The following is a 10,000-nucleotide window of genomic DNA, read 5'->3' as shown; positions in this document are numbered from 1 at the left end:
TAGTTGTACGCAGTATATAGTAGGAGGACAGTGCAGAATTTTGCTGACCGCCAGTGTGTGTGTATATATATATATATATATAGCAGTACGGTACAGTAGTCCACTGCTCTGCCTCTGCGTCATCAAGTATACTATGCATCCATACTTGTGCTGCATTTTAGTTGTGCGCAGTTTATAGTAGGAGGACAGTGCAGAATTTTGCTGACCACCAGTATATATAGCAGTACGGTACAGTAGTCCACTGCTCTACCTCTGTGTCATCAAGTATACTATGCATCCATGCCTGTGCTACATTTTAGTTGTGTGCAGTATATAGTAGGAGGGCAGTGCAGAATTTTGCTGACCACCAGTATATATATATATATATATATATATATATATAGCGGTACGGTACAGTAGTCCTCTGCTCTACCTCTGTGTCGTCAAGTATACTATGCATCCATACCCGTTCTGCATTTTATTTGTGCACAGAATATAGTAGGAGGACAGAGCTGAATTTTGCTGACCACCAGTATATATATAGCAGTACGGTACAGTAGTCCACTGCTCTACCTCTGTGTCGTCAATTATTCTATGCATCCACACCTGTGCTGCATTTTAGTTGTACGCAGTATATAGTAGGAGGACAGTGCAGAATTTTGCTGACCGCCAGTGTATATATATATATATATATATATATATATCAGTACGGTACAGTAGTCCACTGCTCTGCCTCTGCGTCATCAAGTATACTATGCATCCATACCTGTGCTGCATTTTAGTTGTGTGCAGTATATAGTAGGAGGACAGTGAAGAATTTTTCTGACCACCAGTATTTTTATAGCAGTACGGTACAGTAGTCCACTGCTCTACCTCTGTGTCGTCAAGTATACTATGCATCCACACCTGTGCTGCATTTTAGTTGTGCGCAGTATATAGTAGGAGGACAGTGCAGAATTTTGCTGACCACCAGTATATACAGCAGTACGGTACAGTAGTCCACTGCTCTACCTCTGTGTCATCAAGTATACTATGCATCCATGCCTGTGCTACATTTTAGTTGTGTGCAGTATATAGTAGGAGGGCAGTGCAGAATTTTGCTGACCACCAGTATTTATATAGCAGTACGGTACAGTAGTCCACTGCTCTACCTCTGTGTCATCAAGTATACCATGCATCCATACCTGTGCTACATTTTAGTTGTACGCAGTATATAGTAGGAGGACAGCGTAGAATTTTGCTGACCACCAGTATATATATAGCAGTACGGTACAGTAATCCACTGCTCTACCTCTGTGTCATCAAGTATACCATGCACCCATACCTGTGCTGCATTTTAGTTGTGCGCAGTATATTGTAGGAGGGCAGTGCAGAATTTTGCTGACCACCAGTATATATATATATATATATATATATATATATATATATATATATATATATATATAGCAGTACGGTACAGTAGTCCACTGCTCTACCTCTGTGTCGTCAAGTATACTATGCATCCATACCTGTGCTGCATTTTAGTTGTACGCAGTATATAGTAGGAGGACAGTGCAGAATTTTGCTGACCACCAGTATATATATATATATATATATATATATAGCAGTACGGTACAGTAGTCCACTGCTCTGCCTCTGCGTCATCAAGTATACTATGCATCCATACCTGTGCTGCATTTTAGTTGTGTGCAGTATATAGTAGGAGGACAGTGCAGAATTTTGCTGACCACCAGTATTTATATAGCAGTACGGTACAGTAGTCCACTGCTCTACCTCTGTGTCGTCAAGTATACTATGCATCCACACCTGTGCTGCATTTTAGTTGTGCGCAGTATATAGTAGGAGGACAGTGCAGAATTTTACTGACCACCAGTATATATATATAGCAGTATGGTACAGTAGTCCACTGCTCTACCTCTGTGTCATCAAGTATACTATGCATCCATACCTGTGATACATTTTAGTTGTGCGCAGTATATAGTAGGAGGACAGTGCAGAATTTTGCTGACCACCAGTGTATATATATATATATATATAGCAGTATGGTACAGTAGTCCACTGCTCTACCTCTGCGTCATCAAGTATACTATGCATCCATACCTGTACTGCATTTTAGTTGTGTGCAGTATATAGTAGGAGGACAGTGCAGAATTTTGCTGACCACCAGTATTTATATAGCAGTACGGTACAGTAGTCCACTGCTCTACCTCTGTGTCGTCAAGTATACTATGCATCCACACCTGTGCTGCATTTTAGTTGTGCGCAGTATATAGTAGGAGGACAGTGCAGAATTTTGCTGACCACCAGTATATATATAGCAGTACGGTACAGTAGTCCACTGCTCTACCTCTGTGTCATCAAGTATACCATGCATCCATACATGTGCTGCATTTTAGTTGTGCGCAGTATATAGTAGAAGGGCAGTGCAGAATTTTGCTGACCACCAGTATATATATATATATATAGCGGTACGGTACAGTAGTCCTCTGCTCTACCTCTGTGTCGTCAAGTATACTATGCAACCATACCTGTGCTGCATTTTATTTGTGCACAGTATATAGTAGGAGGACAGTGCAGAATTTTACTGACCACCAGTATATATATATAGCAGTATGGTACAGTAGTCCACTGCTCTACCTCTGTGTCATCAAGTATACTATGCATCCATACCTGTGCTACATTTTAGTTGTGCGCAGTATATAGTAGGAGGGCAGTGCAGAATTTTGCTGACCACCAGTATATATATAGCAGTACGATACAGTAGTCCACTGCTCTACCTCTGTGTCGTCAAGTATACTATGCATCCATACCTGTGCTGTATTTTAGTTGTGCGCAGTATATAGTAGGAGGACAGTGCAGAATTTTGCTGACCACCAGTATATATATATATATATATATATATATATATATATATAGCAGTACGGTACAGTAGTCCACTGCTCTACCTCTGTGGATTCAACTATAATATGCATCCATACCTGTGCTGCATTTTAGTTGTGCGCAGTATATAGTAGGAGGACAGTGCATAATTTTGCTGACCACCAGTATTTATTTAGCAGTACGGTACAGTAGTCCACTGCTCTACCTCTGTGTCGTCAAGTATACTATGCATCCACACCTGTGCTGCATTTTAGTTGTGCGCAGTATATAGTAGGAGGACAGTGCAGAATTTTACTGACCACCAGTATATATATATATATATATATAGCAGTATGGTACAGTAGTCCACTGCTCTACCTCTGTGTCATCAAGTATACTATGCATCCATACCTGTGCTACATTTTAGTTGTGCGCAGTATATAGTAGGAGGGCAGTGCAGAATTTTGCTGACCACCAGTATATATATAGCAGTACGGTACAGTAGTCCACTGCTCTACCTCTGTGTCGTCAAGTATACTATGCATCCACACCTGTGCTGCATTTTAGTTGTACGCAGTATGTAGTAGGAGGACAGTGCAGAATTTTGCTGACCGCCAGTATTTATATATATATATATATATATATATAGCAGTATGGTACAGTAGTCCACTGCTCTGCCTCTGCGTCATCAAGTATACTATGCATCCATACCTGTGCTGCATTTTAGTTGTGTGCAGTATATAGTAGGAGGGCAGTGCAGAATTTTGCTGACCACCAGTAATTATATAGCAGTACGGTACAGTAGTCCACTGCTCTACCTCTGTGTCATCAAGTATACTATGCATCCATACCTGTGCTGCATTTTAGTTGTGCGCAGTTTATAGTAGGAGGACAGTGCAGAATTTTGCTGACCACCAGCATATATATATAACAGTACGGTACAGTAGTCCACTGCTCTACCTCTGTGTCGTCAAGTATACTAGGCATCTATACCTGTGCTACATTTTAGTTGTGCGCAGTATATAATAGGAGGACAGTGCAGAATTTTGCTGACCACCAGTATATATATAGCAGTACGGTACAGTAGTCCACTTCTCTACCTCTGTGCCGTCAAGTATACTATGCATCCATACCTCTGCTGCATTTTAGTTGTGCGCAGTATATAGTAGGAGGACATTGCAGAATTTTGCTGACCACCAGTATAAATATAGCAGTACGGTACAGTAGTCCACTGCTCTACCTCTGTGCCGTCAAGTATACCATGCATCCACACCTGTGCTGCATTTTAGTTGTACGCAGTATATAGTAGGAGGACAGTGCAGAATTTTGCTGACCGCCAGTGTATGTATATATATATATATATATATATATAGCAGTACGGTACAGTAGTCCACTGCTCTACCTCTGTGTATTCAACTATACTATGCATCCATACCTGTGCTGCATTTTAGTTGTGCGCAGTATGTAGTAGGAGGACATTGCAGAATTTTGCTGACCACCAGTATATATATATAGCAGTACGGTACAGTAGTCCACTGCTCTACCTCTGTGTCGTCAAGTATACCATGCATCCACACCTGTGCTGTATTTTAGTTGTACGCAGTATATAGTAGGAGGACAGTGCAGAATTTTGCTGACCGCCAGTGTATATATATATATATATATATATATATATATATATATAGCAGTACGGTACAGTAGTCCACTGCTCTACCTCTGCGTCATCAAGTATACTATGCATCCATACCTGTGCTGTATTTTAGTTGTGTGCAGTATATAGTAGGAGGACAGTGCAGAATTTTGCTGACCACCAGTATTTATATAGCAGTACGGTTCAGTAGTCCACTGCTCTACCTCTGTGTCGTCAAGTATACAATGCATCCACACCTGTGCTGCATTTTAGTTGTGCACAGTATATAGTAGGAGGACAGTGCAGAATTTTACTGACCACCAGTATATATATATAGCAGTACGGTACAGTAGTCCACTGCTCTACCTCTGTGTCATCAAGTATACTATGCATACACACCTCTGCTGCATTTTAGTTGTACGCAGTATATAATAGGAGGACAGTGCAGAATTTTGCTGACCGCCAGTGTATATATATATATATATATATATATATAGCAGTACGGTACAGTAGTCCACTGCTCTACCTCTGCGTCATCAAGTATACTATGCATCCATACCTGTGCTGCATTTTAGTTGTGTGCAGTATATAGTAGGAGGACAGTGCAGAATTTTGCTGACCACCAGTATATATATATAGCAGTACGGTACAGTAATCCACTGCTCTACCTCTGTGTCATCAAGTATACCATGCATCCATACCTGACCTGCATATTAGTTGTGCGTAGTATATAATAGGAGGGCAGTGCAGAATTTTGCTGACCACCAGTATATATATATATATATATATATATATATATAGCAGTACGGTACAGTAGTCCACTGCTCTACCTCTGCGTCATCAAGTATACTATGCATCCATACCTGTGCTGCATTTTATTTGTGCACAGAATATAGTAGGAGGACAGAGCAGAATTTTGCTGACCACCAGTATATATATAGCAGTACGGTACAGTAGTCCACTGCTCTACCTCTGTGTCGTCAAGTATACTATGCATCCACACCTGTGCTGCATTTATTTGTGCGCAGTATGTAGTAGGAGGACAGTGCAGAATTTTGCTGACCACCAGTATTTATATAGCAGTACGGTACAGTAATCCACTGCTCTACCTCTGTGTCATCAAGTATACCATGCATCCATACCTGAGCTGCATATTAGTTGTGCGTAGTATATAGTAGGAGGGCAGTGCAGAATTTTGCTGACCGCCAGTGTATATATATATATATATATATATAAATATAAATATAGCAGTACGGTACAGTAGTCCACTGCTCTACCTCTGCGTCATCAAGTATACTATGCATACATACCTGTGCTGCATTTTAGTTGTGTGCAGTATATAGTAGGAGGACAGTGCAGAATTTTGCTGACCACAAGTATATATATAGCAGTACGGTACAGTAGTCCACTGCTCTACCTCTGTGTCGTCAAGTATACCATGCATCCACACCTGTGCTGCATTTTAGTTGTACGCAGTATATAGTAGGAGGACAGTGCAGAATTTTGCTGACCGCCAGTGTATATATATATATATATATATATATAGCAGTACGGTTCAGTAGTCCACTGCTCTACCTCTGTGCCGTCAAGTATACTATGCATCCATACCTCTGCTGCATTTTAGTTGTGCGCAGTATATAGTAGGAGGACATTGCAGAATTTTGCTGACCACCAGTATAAATATAGCAGTACGGTACAGTAGTCCACTGCTCTACCTCTGTGCCGTCAAGTATACCATGCATCCACACCTGTGCTGCATTTTAGTTGTACGCAGTATATAGTAGGAGGACAGTGCAGAATTTTGCTGACCGCCAGTGTATGTATATATATATATATATATATATATATAGCAGTACGGTACAGTAGTCCACTGCTCTACCTCTGTGTATTCAACTATACTATGCATCCATACCTGTGCTGCATTTTAGTTGTGCGCAGTATGTAGTAGGAGGACATTGCAGAATTTTGCTGACCACCAGTATATATATATAGCAGTACGGTACAGTAGTCCACTGCTCTACCTCTGTGTCGTCAAGTATACCATGCATCCACACCTGTGCTGTATTTTAGTTGTACGCAGTATATAGTAGGAGGACAGTGCAGAATTTTGCTGACCGCCAGTGTATATATATATATATATATATATATATATATATAGCAGTACGGTACAGTAGTCCACTGCTCTACCTCTGCGTCATCAAGTATACTATGCATCCATACCTGTGCTGTATTTTAGTTGTGTGCAGTATATAGTAGGAGGACAGTGCAGAATTTTGCTGACCACCAGTATTTATATAGCAGTACGGTTCAGTAGTCCACTGCTCTACCTCTGTGTCGTCAAGTATACAATGCATCCACACCTGTGCTGCATTTTAGTTGTGCACAGTATATAGTAGGAGGACAGTGCAGAATTTTACTGACCACCAGTATATATATATAGCAGTACGGTACAGTAGTCCACTGCTCTACCTCTGTGTCATCAAGTATACTATGCATACACACCTCTGCTGCATTTTAGTTGTACGCAGTATATAATAGGAGGACAGTGCAGAATTTTGCTGACCGCCAGTGTATATATATATATATATATATATATATATAGCAGTACGGTACAGTAGTCCACTGCTCTACCTCTGCGTCATCAAGTATACTATGCATCCATACCTGTGCTGCATTTTAGTTGTGTGCAGTATATAGTAGGAGGACAGTGCAGAATTTTGCTGACCACCAGTATATATATATAGCAGTACGGTACAGTAATCCACTGCTCTACCTCTGTGTCATCAAGTATACCATGCATCCATACCTGACCTGCATATTAGTTGTGCGTAGTATATAATAGGAGGGCAGTGCAGAATTTTGCTGACCACCAGTATATATATATATATATATATATATATATAGCAGTACGGTACAGTAGTCCACTGCTCTACCTCTGCGTCATCAAGTATACTATGCATCCATACCTGTGCTGCATTTTATTTGTGCACAGAATATAGTAGGAGGACAGAGCAGAATTTTGCTGACCACCAGTATATATATAGCAGTACGGTACAGTAGTCCACTGCTCTACCTCTGTGTCGTCAAGTATACTATGCATCCACACCTGTGCTGCATTTATTTGTGCGCAGTATGTAGTAGGAGGACAGTGCAGAATTTTGCTGACCACCAGTATTTATATAGCAGTACGGTACAGTAATCCACTGCTCTACCTCTGTGTCATCAAGTATACCATGCATCCATACCTGAGCTGCATATTAGTTGTGCGTAGTATATAGTAGGAGGGCAGTGCAGAATTTTGCTGACCGCCAGTGTATATATATATATATATATATATATAAATATAAATATAGCAGTACGGTACAGTAGTCCACTGCTCTACCTCTGCGTCATCAAGTATACTATGCATACATACCTGTGCTGCATTTTAGTTGTGTGCAGTATATAGTAGGAGGACAGTGCAGAATTTTGCTGACCACCAGTATTTATATAGCAGTATGGTACAGTAGTCCACTGCTCTACCTCTGTGTCGTCAAGTATACTATGCATCCACACCTGTGCTGCATTTTAGTTGAGCGCAGTATATAGTAGGAGGACAGTGCATAATTTTACTGACCACCAGTATATATATATATATATATATATATATATATATTTATATATATATATATATATATATAGCAGTACGGTACAGTAGTCCACTGCTCAACTTCTGTGTCATCAAGTATACTATGCATCCACACCTGTGCTGCATTTTAGTTGTACGCAGTATATAGTAGGAGGACAGTGCAGAATTTAGCTGACCGCCAGTGCATTTATATATATATATATACATATATATATATATATATATATAGCAATACGGTACAGTAGTCCACTGCTCTACCTCTGCGTCATCAAGAATACTATGCATCCATACCTGTGCTGCATTTTAGTTGTTTGCAGTATATAGTAGGAGGACAGTGCAGAATTTTGCTGACCACCAGTATTTATATAGCAGTACGGTACAGTAGTCCACTGCTCTACCTCTGTGTCGTCAAGTATACTATGCATCCACACCTGTGCTGCATTTTAGTTGTGCGCAGTATATAGTAGGAGGACAGTGCAGAATTTTGCTGACCACCAGTATATATAGCAGTATGGTACAGTAGTCCACTGCTCTACCTCTGTGTCATCAAGTATACTATGCATCCATGCCTGTGCTACATTTTAGTTGTGTGCAGTATATAGTAGGAGGGCAGTGCAGAATTTTGCTGACCACCAGTATATATATATATATATATATATATATATATATAGCGGTACGGTACAGTAGTCCTCTGCTCTACCTCTGTGTCGTCAAGTATACTATGCATCCATACCCGTTCTGCATTTTATTTGTGCACAGAATATAGTAGGAGGACAGAGCAGAATTTTGCTGACCACCAGTATATATATAGCAGTACAGTACAGTAGTCCACTGCTCTACCTCTGTGTCGTCAATTATTCTATGCATCCACACCTGTGCTGCATTTTAGTTGTACGCAGTATATAGTAGGACGACAGTGCAGAATTTTGCTGACCGCCAGTGTATATATATATATATATATATATATAAATATAGCAGTACGGTACAGTAGTCCACTGCTCTACCTCTGTGTCGTCAAGTATACTATGCATCCACACCTGTTCTGCATTTTAGTTGTGCGCAGTATATAGTAGGAGGACAGTGCATAATTTTACTGACCACCAGTATATATATATATATATATATATATATATATATATAGCAGTACGGTACAGTAGTCCACTGCTCAACTTCTGTTTCATCAAGTATACTATGCATCCACACCTGTGCTGCATTTTAGTTGTACGCAGTATATAGTAGGAGGACAGTGCAGAATTTTGCTGACCGCCAGTGCATTTATATATATATATATATATATATATATATAGCAATACGGTACAGTAGTCCACTGCTCTACCTCTGCGTCATCAAGTATACTATGCATCCATACCTGTGCTGCATTTTAGTTGTGTGCAGTATATAGTAGGAGGACAGTGCAGAATTTTGCTGACCACCAGTATTTATATAGCAGTACGGTACAGTAGTCCACTGCTCTACCTCTGTGTCGTCAAGTATACTATGCATCCACACCTGTGCTGCATTTATTTGTGCGCAGTATATAGTAGGAGGACAGTGCAGAATTTTACTGACCACCAGTATATATATATATATATATATATAGCAGTACGGTACAGTAGTCCACTGCTCTACCTCTGTGTCATCAAGTATACTATGCATCCATACCTGTGCTGCATTTTAGTTGTGCGCAGTATATAGTAGGAGGACAGTGCAGAATTTTGCTGACCACCAGTATATATATAGCAGTACGGTACAGTAATCCACTGCTCTACCTCTGTGTCATCAAGTATACCATGCATCCATACCTGAGCTGCATATTAGTTGTGCGTAGTATATAGTAGGAGGGCAGTGCAGAATTTTGCTGACCACCAGTATATATATATATATATATATATATAGCGGTACGG

This window comes from Pseudophryne corroboree, chromosome 9 (assembly GCF_028390025.1).
Source record: "Pseudophryne corroboree isolate aPseCor3 chromosome 9, aPseCor3.hap2, whole genome shotgun sequence".
Taxonomy (NCBI): domain Eukaryota; kingdom Metazoa; phylum Chordata; class Amphibia; order Anura; family Myobatrachidae; genus Pseudophryne; species Pseudophryne corroboree.
This window is presented reverse-complemented; position numbering follows the sequence as displayed.